The sequence below is a fragment of the Ursus maritimus genome, unplaced genomic scaffold (assembly GCF_017311325.1).
Source record: "Ursus maritimus isolate PB19 unplaced genomic scaffold, ASM1731132v1 scaffold_12, whole genome shotgun sequence".
NCBI classification, from domain to species: domain Eukaryota; kingdom Metazoa; phylum Chordata; class Mammalia; order Carnivora; family Ursidae; genus Ursus; species Ursus maritimus.
The window spans coordinates 58,860,377-58,873,928 of NW_024423564.1; positions in this window are offsets into that span (position 1 = coordinate 58,860,377).

The window sequence follows — 13,552 nt, forward strand, 5'->3', positions numbered from 1 at the left end:
TCTCATAACCCCGGCAACCCTGTAATGACTGTAACCTTTGGGTGACTGGTTGAGTTAAACATCTTCACACAGGAAAGTCCTGCCAGAAAGAAAAACCATAGCCAGGTTTTTGAATTTTGTAAAGATTTTGGCCAGGAGGACTAAGAAAATGTGTGGGCCTTGCGCTCACAGGGAGGAGTGAGAGTGTGGGTCTGCCTGGCGGCTGTGTGGCTAGGATAACTGGCTGGGTGAGCTGCTCTTGGGAAGAGGGGTCTTTCTTCTTGTTTTCCGCATGTACTCATGAATACCCACTGTGTCCAGCAGTGCCATGGTGGATACATGGATGAATCAGACCTGGTCGCTGCCCTCAGAGTACCTACAGTTTAGGAGGGGAGATGGGGCATACTGATAGATATGCCAGTTCATGATCACAGAGGGGGCACCAGTACAAAGTGTTTTTAGTTTGATCGATGTTTCTAGGCACCCATGTGTGGCCTGCTGTTGGAGAGCAAAGATAAATACCAGGGAACCCTTATTTCTGAAAAGCCACCATTAAAAGGAGAGAAACNNNNAAGAGTGTAAGATGGAAGCATGGGCAAGGCACCATGATGAATGGGTGGAGGAAGGAAGATAAGTGAGGGAAGCCACAGATGTGCGAGGACATTTGAGCCAGGCCTTCAGCCCAGCCTGGGGAAGTCCCATTCATGTTTCATGCACGTGATCTTTGAGGAAATGAGTTTTTCGTATTATCTCAGAATCCTTCAAGAGTCTGTGAAATCCATACAACGAACTCCGTTTTTCTGTTGAGGGAACTGAGGCCCAGAGAAGTAAAGTAACCCACTAAAGGTCACACAGCTGGCAAGAGGCAGAGCTGGGAGCAAACCCAGGCCTTTTGGCTCATGTTCTTTTTAAGACACCCTGCTGTCTCTACAAATAACAGAAGGGAGAGAGTGACAAGTGCCATGTGCCCATGCAGCATCTACTTTTAGCCCGTTCATTGGACCAAGGCCCAGAAAGTGTCCCATTGTGTCACATCTGTTCAAGGCTGTGGGTGATCTGTGGGCTCAGGCTTAATCCGGTAGGAGGATTTAGTAACACAAGTTGCCCGGCCTCTCAGTGGGAAAGCTGGTTAATCCTCCAAAACCCCTGTTCCAGCTCTATCCTTCAGTCATGCCGATCAGGATGGGGCTTGGAGCCCCATTTTGGAGTCTTTGAAATGTGAATGTTAGTGGTCACCCCAAAGCTTTCCCTGAAGATGTACTGGGGTTCAGGGCGTAAGTGGGGCATGGGGCACAGCTGCCTTGTCCCAGGCAGTGGGGCATGCAAAAGTGGGTGGGGGCGCTTTGAAGCTGTTGCAAGAAAAGGGAAGGAAAGTTTTAACACTGATTGGCTTAGCACGTGGTGCTACATGTTTTAGATACATCAGAGAGGAAGCGTTTGCTACCTAAAGGCCCTGAAGTTTCTGCAGCAAGCTTTGAAGGCCAGTCTCAGCAACGTGGTCACCTTCTTGTCAGTCTTTCTGCTGGAATAGCAATCTCTGTCAAACCACAAAGGTGGAAGCATCCCGTCCAGCCCCACCTAGAGTCCTGTGACTCCTGTCGTGCAGAGGAGAGAGGAAAGTGGCCCAGAGAGGGCAGGCAGGAGCACAGAGTTAGTCATGGGTACAGCAGAGACATAGATGTAGGCCTTGGACTCCAGGACAGCGTGTGGGAAAAGAGAGACACTTCCAGGGAAGTTCTGGGGCCATGAACCCTGGGGAGGAGGGTTGAGTTGGGGGTCCACGCCTGCACACAGCAATGTTTGCTGAATGCATGAAATCCAGATGGGGTGGGTGGGGAGCAAAGAGGCTCCTCTGCCTGGTGCTGGGCTCTGAAAGCAGCTGTCACAGAGAGATGCCAGCGACCCCCACTCCTTCCAGAGGAGCCAGTCGGATCCTAGCTCTGGAGGGCAAAGGCCATTCCTCTCAGAGAATGACCTCTTTCTCTCACGAAGCCGCTGCTTTCAGAACTGCGGCTACCCCAGCCCCAGCCACTGAATGCAACTGCACCAAGAAATCAATGGTTCTCACGGCCGGAGAGACGCTTCTACACGGCTTAATTTGGCATAATTATAAGTTTCCTCAATACGTTTTATTATGTGCATTGTTGTTTCAGCAAAGATTGGTTTTGACATAGAAAGTTTTTTATTATTGGTAATTTTTTTCAGGTTCTTTATCATCCCCTAAGGCTGGTTCTTCCCCCCGTATGTACATGCTTCAGTGATAGGCACATCCTGGGGTTGCTCTGTCCCTTTCTCTAGTTTATGCTTTAAAGGGGGAGGGAAGCCTAAATTACATGGTAGGATTCTAGAGGCTGTGAAGGCCAGGTCAGCAGGGAGCGGGGGAAGGGTGCCTCCTGGAGATGGAGGTGACATCAGCCTTCCTGAGCCAGACTGTCTCTGGTCAAGGACCCTGTAGCCCCTAGGCTCTGGGAGCATTGCTTTGGGAGTCTGCTCATTCAGGAATCGAATCCTGGCTCTGTCATTTGCTAGCTGCATGACATGGGACAAGTTACTTAACGTTGGCCCTTCCTTCAGTCCAGTTTGCTTTCCAAACTGAGGTACAAATGTTCTTGGAAAGAGCATGTCACTGTGCTGGAGGACACAAAGTCACCCAGTCAATGAACACGAAATTTCCTAATGAAGCACAGGTTTTATCACAATGGTGGTCGCGGTGGTGTGCGTGCGCGTTTGTGTGTGCGTGTGTGCATGCACGCACTCCAGCAACAATAAAATAATGTTTATTATTAAAACAAACTCAGCTAGGTAGTGGAGGAGAGAGCCATAAGCTCAGATTTTAAGGCTGAATAGAGAACTTTGAAGATATTTAATACTTGTCTTGGCCTGCTTGTATCTACCCATTCTTTCTCAGTTCTTACCTGTTCTCTCTCTTGCCTGTTTAAAGATACTTCAGAGAAAAGTGTGGCAACAGTCATTCCCTCTGCAAAATGTATGTAACACCCCTTGCCTCAGAGCAGTGCAGTATCAGGATTACATAAGAGAACATTTTTTTTTTTTTTAAGAGAACATCATTTAAAATCATTCGAGGCTTGGCCATGAGTTTGTGGATACAACACCAAAGTCATGTTCTTTGAAAGGAAAAGGTGGTAACTTGGACTTTATTAAAATTAAAAACTTCTGAAATTTTTTTAAAAATTAAAAAAAATTAAAAAATTCTCTGTGAAAGACACCATTAAGATAGTTAAAAGACAAGCCATAGAATGTGAGGAAATATTGGCAAAACACATGTCTGGTAAAGGACTTATATTCAAAATATACAAGAAGATTTAAAACTCAACAATAAGAAAATGGGTAAAAGCTCTAAACATACCTCACCAAAGAAGGTTTACGGAAGGTAACTAATTACATGAAACAATGATTAACATAATTTTCGTTAGGAAATTTCAAGTTAAAACAGTAACAAGGGGGGTGCTTGGGTGGCTCAGTTGGTTAAGGGTCTGCCTTCAGCTCAGGTCATGATCTCAGGGTCTGGGATCAAGCCCTGCTTCGGGCTCCCTGCTCAGTGGGGTATCTGCTTCTCCCTCTCCCTCTGCCCCCCCCCCATGCTCTCTCTCTCTTTCTCTCTCTCTCTCAAATAAATAAATAAAAATCTTAAAAAACCCCCAACAGTAGCAAGGTAACACTACACACCTATAAGAATGGCCCAAATTTGAAATGCTGACAACACCAAATACTGGTGAGGATATAGCAGTAGAAACTCTCCTTTATTGCTGGTGGAATCCAAAATGGCTTGACCACTTTAGCAGACAGTCTTGCAGTTTCTTATGAAATTGAATATAATCTCACGAAATGACCCAGCAACTGCATTCTAGGTATTTCTCTGACGTGGAAACTCATGTGCAAACAAAAACCTGCACACTAGTATTCATAATTGCCAAAAACTGGATCCCTCCTCCCACCACACACCCAAGATGTTCCCCAATTGATGGAAAAACTATGGTACATATATACAATGAGATATTATTCCACATTAAGAAAAAAAGAGCCTAGTAAGCCTTGAAAAGATACAGATGACTCTTAAATGCGTATCACTAAGTGAAGGAAGGCAGTCTGCCAAGGCTGCGTACTCTGTGATTCCAGTTATATGCTCTTCTAGAAAAGGTGAAATTAAAGCAGGGCTAAGAACATCTGTAGTTGCCAGGAGCATGGAGGAGGGTTAAATAGGTGAAGCTTAGGAGTTTGTTTTAGGGTATGATACTATAACTGTGGATACATGACATTATGCACTATCAAAACACATCGAACTTTACGGCACAGAGTGAACCTTAATGTATACACATCAAAGGAAAACCATTGAGACATCAAGTGATCCAGGATGGGGAGAGAATGTGACAGAACAATCTAATTGTATTACACATGTATGACACAACTTTAGGGAAGGGAGTGGAGGAAGAAGTCACTGAACTAAAAGTAACTTTGGAAATGAGTGGAGTTTGTAAAACTAAAAGCAGAAAGGAACTGTATATTAGCACTGCACTTTTGTTAAAAAGTTGGTTCCCATGGAATATAGGTCAACAATTCTGATACTGCTTTACAAGTACAGTTCACCCCTGAACAACATGGGTTTGAACTGTGTGGGTACACTTACATGCAGATTTCTTACAATACAGTACTGTAAATGTATTTTCTCTCCTTATGATTTTCTTAATAACATTTTCTTTTCTCTAGTTTACTTGATTGCAAGAATAGAGTCTGTAATACCTATAACAGACAAAATATGTGTTGTCTACTTTTATTGGTAAGGTTTCCAGACAACGGTAGGCTAGTAGTAGTTAAGTTCTTGGGGAGTCAGAAGTTCTGTGGGGACTTTTGACTGCATGGAGGTTGGTGTCCCTAACCCCCACATTGTTCAGGGGTCATCTGTGTGCTGTAATTGAACAATTAAATAAATGGATGCTGAGAGCCAACTTTCTTCCTACTGGAGTAGGAGTATTTAGTTGACCAAGAGGAGGAAGCTAAAATGACGCATGTGGTAATGGGTTAGAGTTGAAGACATCAGTGTCAGTGGTGTTCAGCTCAATATAGATACAGATGGCTACATATAGAAATATGTATAGGTATGTATAAATACATGGGTTACCAGCTATTGTACACACATATATTTCCTAGCTCTGTCAGCTGAGAGAGCCCAAAAGCAAGGACACTCCAGTCACAGTGAGCACACTTAGTGTCCAGATCTTGGTTGCTAACACCATTGTACAATAAAAGGAATCAGTTCTCCTTAGAGACATGGCTGAATCTAAGACTGGGGCAGGAAATTTATAAGATGAGCTCAGGGCATCTCATAGTACCAGAGAGTGAGGAAGTTCCAAAAGTAAGACAAAACAAAGCAAAACCATGATGGATTATGTCAAAGCGATGCAGGAACCAAGTGAAAGAGCTCACAGTGACCAAAGCTGGAGTAACCTGAACAACAAAATAAGTAAATTAAGATTTTGATTGTAACACAAAATACAGGACAAATACCCAGGTGCCCATATTGGTATAAACAAATGATTCAACAAATAAATCAATGGAGGAGAACATACAAATTGCCCATATAGGAGAATTCAAAATAATTTATGTAGATACTCTGCCATTAAGGAGGTGAAGTACATCTCCCTACTCAAGTGTGGACTGCAAATAGTGGTCTCCTTCTAAAGAGTGTGGGATGGAAAGGGAGGGGGGGAAAAGGTAACTTTACAGTGGAGAAACCTGGCAAATAACTGCCTCAGCCAGGTGTTCGAGGTCAGTGTCAACAATGAGAGGTCATATTGGTGTATGGTGAAATGATATGAACAAAATGGCACTTTGCCTCTGCAATCTTCCTTCCCAAGCCCCAATCTGAGTTATAAGAAAAACATCAAAGGCTAATTGAGGGACAGTCTATAAAATACCTGACCAGTTCTCAAAATGGTGAAGGCCACCAAAAACAAGGAAAGTCTGTGAAACTGTCACAGCCAAGATGAACCTCAGGGAAAGACAACTAAATATCATGTGTTATCCTGGATAGGATCCTAAAACTGGAAAAGGACATTAGATAAAATATAAAGATGTCTGAGTAAATACAGATTTATCAGTTAATAACGATATATTGGCCTTGGCTCGTTAATATATATAATAATATATATTTAATCTATATAATATAGATTAAATATGGTATATAATATTAATTATATTAATATTAATTAATAATATATAATATATAATAATGTACCATATTCATGTACAATGTTAATAATTGGGGGATCTATGAGTGTGAGCTATATGGGAACTCTGGACTATATATTTGCCCTTTTCCCATAAATCTAAAGCTATCCTAAAATATGAAGTTTATTTTTAAAAATGGAATAATACCATAAAACATCATTTGGTGAGTGGGTGCTATTCAATGGTAATAAATGATAATGAGATTGAGAAATTTGTATTCACTCAAATGGCCTACAGGGAGAGCGCTCAGAGGAATGCCCTGACAAGGCCTATTCCCATAGAAGCTGAAATTTCAAGGGCATGTATACTGGCTGATGCCAAGGTTTCAGAGAAGGGGTACCATTATTCTTCATGAGACAAGGAAAGGGTTTTTTTTTTTTTTTCCCCTTCTAAAAGGGAGGAGGAAGCAGAATAAAACAATAATGAACATTTATTGAGTACTGAGCTGTGCCAAGTGCTTTATCTGTTCTAAGTGCTTTATCTCATTGAATCTTGATGAGGTAGGTACCATTATTCCCCTAGAAAGAGAGAAAGATAGAAAAAACTGAGGCCTAGAGAATTTGACCTGCCTAACAACTTATAGTTAATAAGGGATAGGGAGTGTGAGGTAGGATTTGAATCCAGGAAGCTTGGCTTCAGAGCCATCTCCATGAGTCTACTTGCCAAGAAATATGTCGGTGCCCTGTGACCACTCAAATTCCACTGCAGTGTTTTTAAATTCCTGGAATGTGTGGTGTGAGCTTATTTTCTGTACAAACAAGAAAAGGACTGAATTTTCTATCTTTGATGACTTTGGACTATCAAAGGCCATTGAGAGTTTAGGTCAAGTTTACTTAGATCTCTGAGTGTCAGGACAAGGGGGTGGGGCGGGGGCTTAGTACTTAGCTGACACTGGATAATACTATTATTATTACTACTGGTCATTGCCTTCCTGCCCCACTACCTCTCCACCCCTCACTCAATACCCCAGAGACTCCTTCAAGTGGGGCTACTTCCTTAGGGGAAACAGGATGTCTTCTACAGGCTTGAGCCAGGTCTCTGGGGGCTTGGGGTGGGAAGAGGCTGTCTGATTGGTTAACACGGAGTTAGGCACCAGAGAGGAAGTAATGTTTCCGGGAGTTGAGGAAATTGCCATTTCCTCCTCCAGCAGGAAGCGGCCTTGGCTATTCTCAGCACCCCGTGGCCATGTGGAGCAATGGAAATCACAGCCTGGCAGCGTCTCGGATTTGCCTCCTGCAGTTTAACAATCTCCCAGTCAAAATAAACTGGCTCCTTCAGTCTCCAGGGCATGGTTAAGGTAATAATTGAGAGAGAGAAGCCAGAGACCTGGCTGTAGCACAAAGGCGTGGAAAGACTTTTATATCAGACTGGTATTGGCTGCTTGTGCCTCATTAAAGTGGTTTAATTGAAGCATTGTGAAGACAAACAAACCAAGAGATTCAGTTATGGTTTCTCAAATAGCTAGTCTCCACCTCAGGAGAGTCTGTATCGATGGGGGTAAGGGAGATTGTTGCTCCTTTAAGCATGTATGTAGATAAGTTCTTAACAGGAAATCGGCATGATTCAGGAGAAGGGGAATTGGAAAATGGATCAGAGAGATTTGGGTCCAAATTGGAACTTCAGCAGACATGCTATTTTGAGACAGTCACAACATGGCTGACATGTGCTTTCTTCCTGTAGCAAACCCTGCTCTGTTTACCTCACAAAGTTACTCTAAAATCAACTTTGATTCCTTCTTTGCTTTATCTCTTCATGTCCACCAGTTCCAAAGCCTTGGAGACTCCCTCCCTCCCTCCCACCTTCTGTCATTCCTTCCATAAAAGTTCACTGAGCACCTACTTAATGTTTGGCAGTGATTTTTGCCTTTGGGGATTCAAAGGGAATGATACAGAGTTTGAGAAAGCAGATGGCAGACAAGTAAATAAAAACACATGAGATAATTGTATAGTGTGATCAGAGCTATGAAGGAAATACACATATGTCTTGGCAAAAAGCGGTTCTGGGAGGCGAGGTCACGCTCCATGAGGGGGCAGCCCCTCCCTGAGGAGGTCATATTTGAAGGGTGCCTAACTCATGAGGCAGAACCAGCCCTTTAAGGAGGTGGGTTCCTGGGCGGGGGCAGGCCACATGTTCATTGATAATGTGTATTTACTGGGGGGATTCTTCATACCAGAGATGTGGTGGTGAGGCAGACAGTCAAGGTCTCTGCTTTCATGGAGTTTATATTCAGAAGAAGGGACAGAGAAAAATAAACACATAGGTAAATAAAATCAGTTATTGATAAACACTCTGCAGAGAATTAAGGCAAAGGTTGGTGAGAGGGTAGAGTAGCTGGGTGATCTGGCAGAGGAAGCCACAGTGCAGAGGGCCTAATGCAGGAAGGGCCTGCTGGTTAGATAAACAAAGGAATAAACTGTGCTTCTGACCTGCGCCTGGACGTTCCCTATGCCCCACCGGCTACATTCATTGCTACCCAGTTCATAATGGCTCTGAGTCTCCTCCCCATTTACTTGTGGGAATTCCAGCCTGTTCCAGAGGTTTTCCTTGGGCAAGAGGGGTTAGAGGGGATGGGAGGAAGGTGGGCTCACACAGTCTGCAGCTTAGGCGTTGCTGGGACGCTGCCCCCTACTGGAGTGTCTGACCATCAGAGGTACTGCTTGACATCCTCCCATGCAGAATGGCCAAGCCTTACCTGATGGTGGTCTTCCCAAGGATACTGATGGGGGAGTTGAATGTCTAATAAAACTGATGTCTGGCAAAATGCAGTTGACTTGCAGAGAGATGGGTCCAGCATGTGATGCAGCGGGACCGCAGCCAGAAACCCTGACTTTGAGAGTAAATGATGTACTAGAGAGAGACCTGTGGGTTTTTAATAGAGTGCCTGCTATGTGCTAGACTGATGTGAGGGGCTGGCAATACCAGGGTAAATGAAAGTCTAGCTCTTGTCCTCACCACTCATTGATCTTGGAGATTAGTGGGCTTTTAATACCAAGGTAGGGCATCTGGATGCAATTCAAAGTACACTGGGAGGCATTTGAACCACTCAGGAGACCTTCTGTGGCAGGTTATAGGGAACCTAACCCACGCTGGCTTGCATAATAAAGAGGGTTTATTGGTGCACCATAACTGAAAGGTTGAAAGGTAGAGAGTCCTCAGATGTGGCACAGTCAGGGCTCCAGCTCTGTCTCTGGGATTCCCTTGGCTCCATTCTCCTCCCATGTAGGCCAGTGCCTCCCTCTCAAGGTAGCTTCCAGCAGGCACAGAGGCTGTGCTCTTTCCTTCATGTTCTGGAGAGAGAGACAGTGACAGAGGCAGACACAGGGATAGAGAGACTGACCCAGAATGAAAACAAAGTATCAGTTCAGAGCTTCTGACTAATGGCTTCTCCTCACACCTTGCCCAATCTCTGAAGCCAAGAGAATGCAATGCCCGGATTACCAATTCCTGCAGCAGCGCTAATGGGACTCCCCAGATTAGCTAACTAGGCTCACCAAACCACAGCTTTACGAGCAGTATGGATGCTGGGAAGTAGCAACAATGCCTGTTACAATGGAAGGATTTCAAGCAGATTTCAAGAAGGTCGATATAACTGATTTGCATTTTTAAAGAACACTCTGCATCGGAAGAAGGAAAAAGAGGAAGCAGGGAGAACCATTTGGAGCTCTTCCAAAGAGAGATGATGGTGCCTGGGGCCCTGGGAAAGGGATGGCAGGTGAGAGAGAGAACAAAGGACAGATGTGAATCCTGTCTCTGTCACTTAGCAGTTGAGTGGCAATGACATGGATCTTAACTTCCCTATGTCATTTTCCAAATTCATAATATGATTGTATAAATTCATAGCTTTTGGGATTATAGAATTACGTTAAATATATCTACCACAATGAAGGTCTTCAGTGAGTGGCATTATTAGTGTCAATATCCAGACTCCTTACATGACATGCAAGTCCCTTCACGTTCTGGACTGAAAAAGCTCTGGGTGGGAGAGTGAAGGGGAGTGTCTCCCATGTTTAGCTAGTACACGTGCTCTTCCCATTTTGTGGTGAGACCTCCCCAAACGGGAAAAAGTTATCCTATAGCCAGTCACAAAACTTATTTTTTGTTCCCAGGGGATTTTTGTCCCCAGTCCTATCAATCAGTGTCCACATCTTGACCAGCACAGAGAGCAGTTTGTCATGTTTTCAATCTGTAAATATTGACAAAAGAATGAGAGTTGGCTCAGTGCACTTTAATGAGTAAGAAACCAGCTTGCTCAAATTTCCAGGAATTTTCTCCTGAACTGAGTTGCAATGTGGTTTTTGCCACTCCCCAAAACCAATGTCCTAAACCCAGGAAAGCCCCCTGTTATCATTGTCACTGCAGAATGTTTTCACCAAAATCAGTGGGTTGAGTGTTGTTCTTGAGAATGATAATTTTGCACAATACAGAGCCTTCGTCTGCAAGAGGGACATGCATTCCTGGCAGAAAGTGAGCACACACCTAGTAGTGAGGCTGTAGAATGTGTTTGTGGCAGAGGGTAGTGGAGGGGCTGGTGGGAGGTCAGTGGGGCAGAGGGCATGGCACTACCTGTCTTTAGTTGGGTTTTAGTGGGGATGGGGGAAGCCATGAGTTTAGGAGTTAGACTGACCTGGATTTTAATTTCATTTCTGCCATTCATTAGCTGTGAGATCGTTCATTCGTTTAAAACAGGCTAGATAGTGGGGACAGAAAGAACAAAACCTGCTAAGAAAGGACTATCTAGCGATGGATACAGAGAAGTTGACTACAATAGAGTATGGCAATGGGGAAAATGTGGGAATGGGGTAATGGGAGCACAGAGAGGGGGCACCAGCTCCAGTCTCGCTGTGAGGGAAGAGTCATGAAGAGCTTCCTGAAAGCAGCAGAAAAGCATAGAACATTGGGAAGGAGAGCATTAGCCTGAAGAAGGAGAGAGCGGGGCAGCAGGGACTGTGTTCCTGGCGGAAGGGAAGAGCATGCGAAATTCTAGAGGCAAAAGTGAGTTGGAGTATGATTGGCCAGTTGGGAGCAGATCAGGCTGGGAGGTCAGCAGGGCCAGATGATGAAAGCCCCAAGAGCCATTGCTGTTTCAACAGTGAGGACAAGGGAAGCTATTGAGGGGTTGAAGCAGGGAAAGGGAGGGGCACATAGGCACCTAAAAGCATTTTGAGCGGCCGAATGAAGAAGGGGCGGAAGGGGAACAAGACTGGAAGCAGGGACAGAAGTGCCGAGGCTGTCCTGGAGTCCAGGGGAGAGAGGACGGCAGCCGGATTGGGTAGTGGCATTGGAGAGAGATAGTAATACATGCAATTGAGGGCTATTTGGGAAGTGGGTACTTGATCTCAGAGAAAGAATGTGCCACACACTCGAAGTGCTTCATTCTGTTTCTTAGAATGTCTCTGTGAGGTAGGTACGGTTCCAGGAGGTTAAGCAACTTTTCCATAACTAGTGAGTGCAGACACAGAATTCAAACCCAGGTCTGTCTGCCCTCAGATGCCTCGTTTTGTACCACTAGATTATGCAGCTTTTCTAAGTCAAATGTGACCATTTATTGCTTATCATGTTTAAATTAAGGACCATAGAAGTTATACCAATTCTGAAGGATTGAAGTAGAGTGATACAACACAGACCAAAGAAAGTTGAGGACTGGTATCTTTGGGGTATCATGCTGGCCATCAACATCCACCTCTGTCTGTTACCCTTTCCCCCACCCCCACTGCTGTCCTCACTGGGAGTTTAGGTCAACTGCCTTCTTCTTGAGGAAGCATCCTGGGGGGACCTCCTTCCCCATCAGAATTAATAGCACTGTTACCTTCCTATTCTTGCCTGTTCACACGTCTCTTTTGTCCACTGGCCTGGAAGCTCCTCGAGGGCACAGACAGTGTTGTCATCCGTGAGATATTCCCAGTGCTTCACCAAGGAGAGCAGACTCATTAAATATTGGATGATTGCATGATTGTGGAAGATCGTGGTCACATCGTGAGAGCACGACCTGTTCGTTACGGTAGAATGTGTGAGTGAGGGCAGCCGCTTTGCCCTTCTTTATGCTGACGCCTGTTCCTTCTCTTGTCCGATGAAATCATGGTTTCTGTTTGTGGCCCTGCTTCCCCCTAGGAGCCAAGACTGCAGTGTCCCTTTGGTACGTGCTCCCTGCGCTTCTTCCTGAGCTGTTGTTCTCTTGGTTCTTTTGTACAAATTACATGTTTCTTCCAGCCTGGCTTTAATCATCACAACCTTGAATCCTCATCAGACTCTCTGCCCTATCTCAAACCACTGCTTAAAGGACATTCTTACCCTTAGAAGAAATGGTATAATTTTCATAAACATGGGTCATTTCCCCCTCGCATCAATGTCAGATATGAAACCACCACTTAACAAGACGTACCAGAAATGCAGAATGTCTGAACAAAGGCTGTGGACAATAGTATTTTTTTTTCCCTTTCTCTAGTTCTGTGAAATTGCTCTCCCAAAATAATCCTAATGCTTTATTTACTTCAGCTTTGGGTTTATTTTGAGATGAACTTTCCTGAAGCTGAGTCTTAGGATGTGATTCTTATCCCGGTCACATCCTGGGGAGTTGTTTTGTGCCTTGTTTGAATGGGCTCTGGCTTTTCCAGGGAGCCCCTGGCACTGAGGAAGAGGCCAGAGGATGCCAGCTCCCGCGCGCCGTCTGAAGACAGAGATGACGGAGCAGCAGCTTGGGTGGAAGTGCTCCCCGGGGAAGGGCCGCGGCTCCGGGGCTCACACGCCACACACACGGGCTGAGGCGAACTCCGCTCAGACGTTATCGATGATCTAGTCCGGAGGCTGATGTGTCTCACAGTTTCCAGCATCTGAGTGATTTGTGAACGTTAGGAATTCAGACACTGGATGATTAAAACTGCCAGTGCTGGGAATTTTCTCATTTCAGGAAATTTTGGTTGTGAGGCATGCTGGAACCTCACCAGCAGGCGGACCCGAAGGGCAGGAAGTCCAGACTGGGGGTGGGAATGGGGCTGTGAGAACTGACCAGAAGGCAGCACAAGGCCCTTCGCTATTGGGTCAGACAGATCTGTGTGGGAATCCTGCTTCCCTGGGTCTCAGTTTCTTCATTGGTAAAATGGGTATGATAATATCTACCTCGCAGGAGTGCTATGACAATGAAGTGAGATAAAGGCCTGCCTGGCACGCAGTCAGGGCTCGGGACAGGTGAGTTCCCCTCGGCTTCTGTAGGAGTGAGGGGAGCTGAAGTGCAGTCCAGGCTGGATTGGTCTGGTTGATGACAGGTGGTGGTCAGTGGTCCATCCAAGTCAGATCCTGGAGGTCAAGGGACTGGGTCTGACTCGTAGAGGTG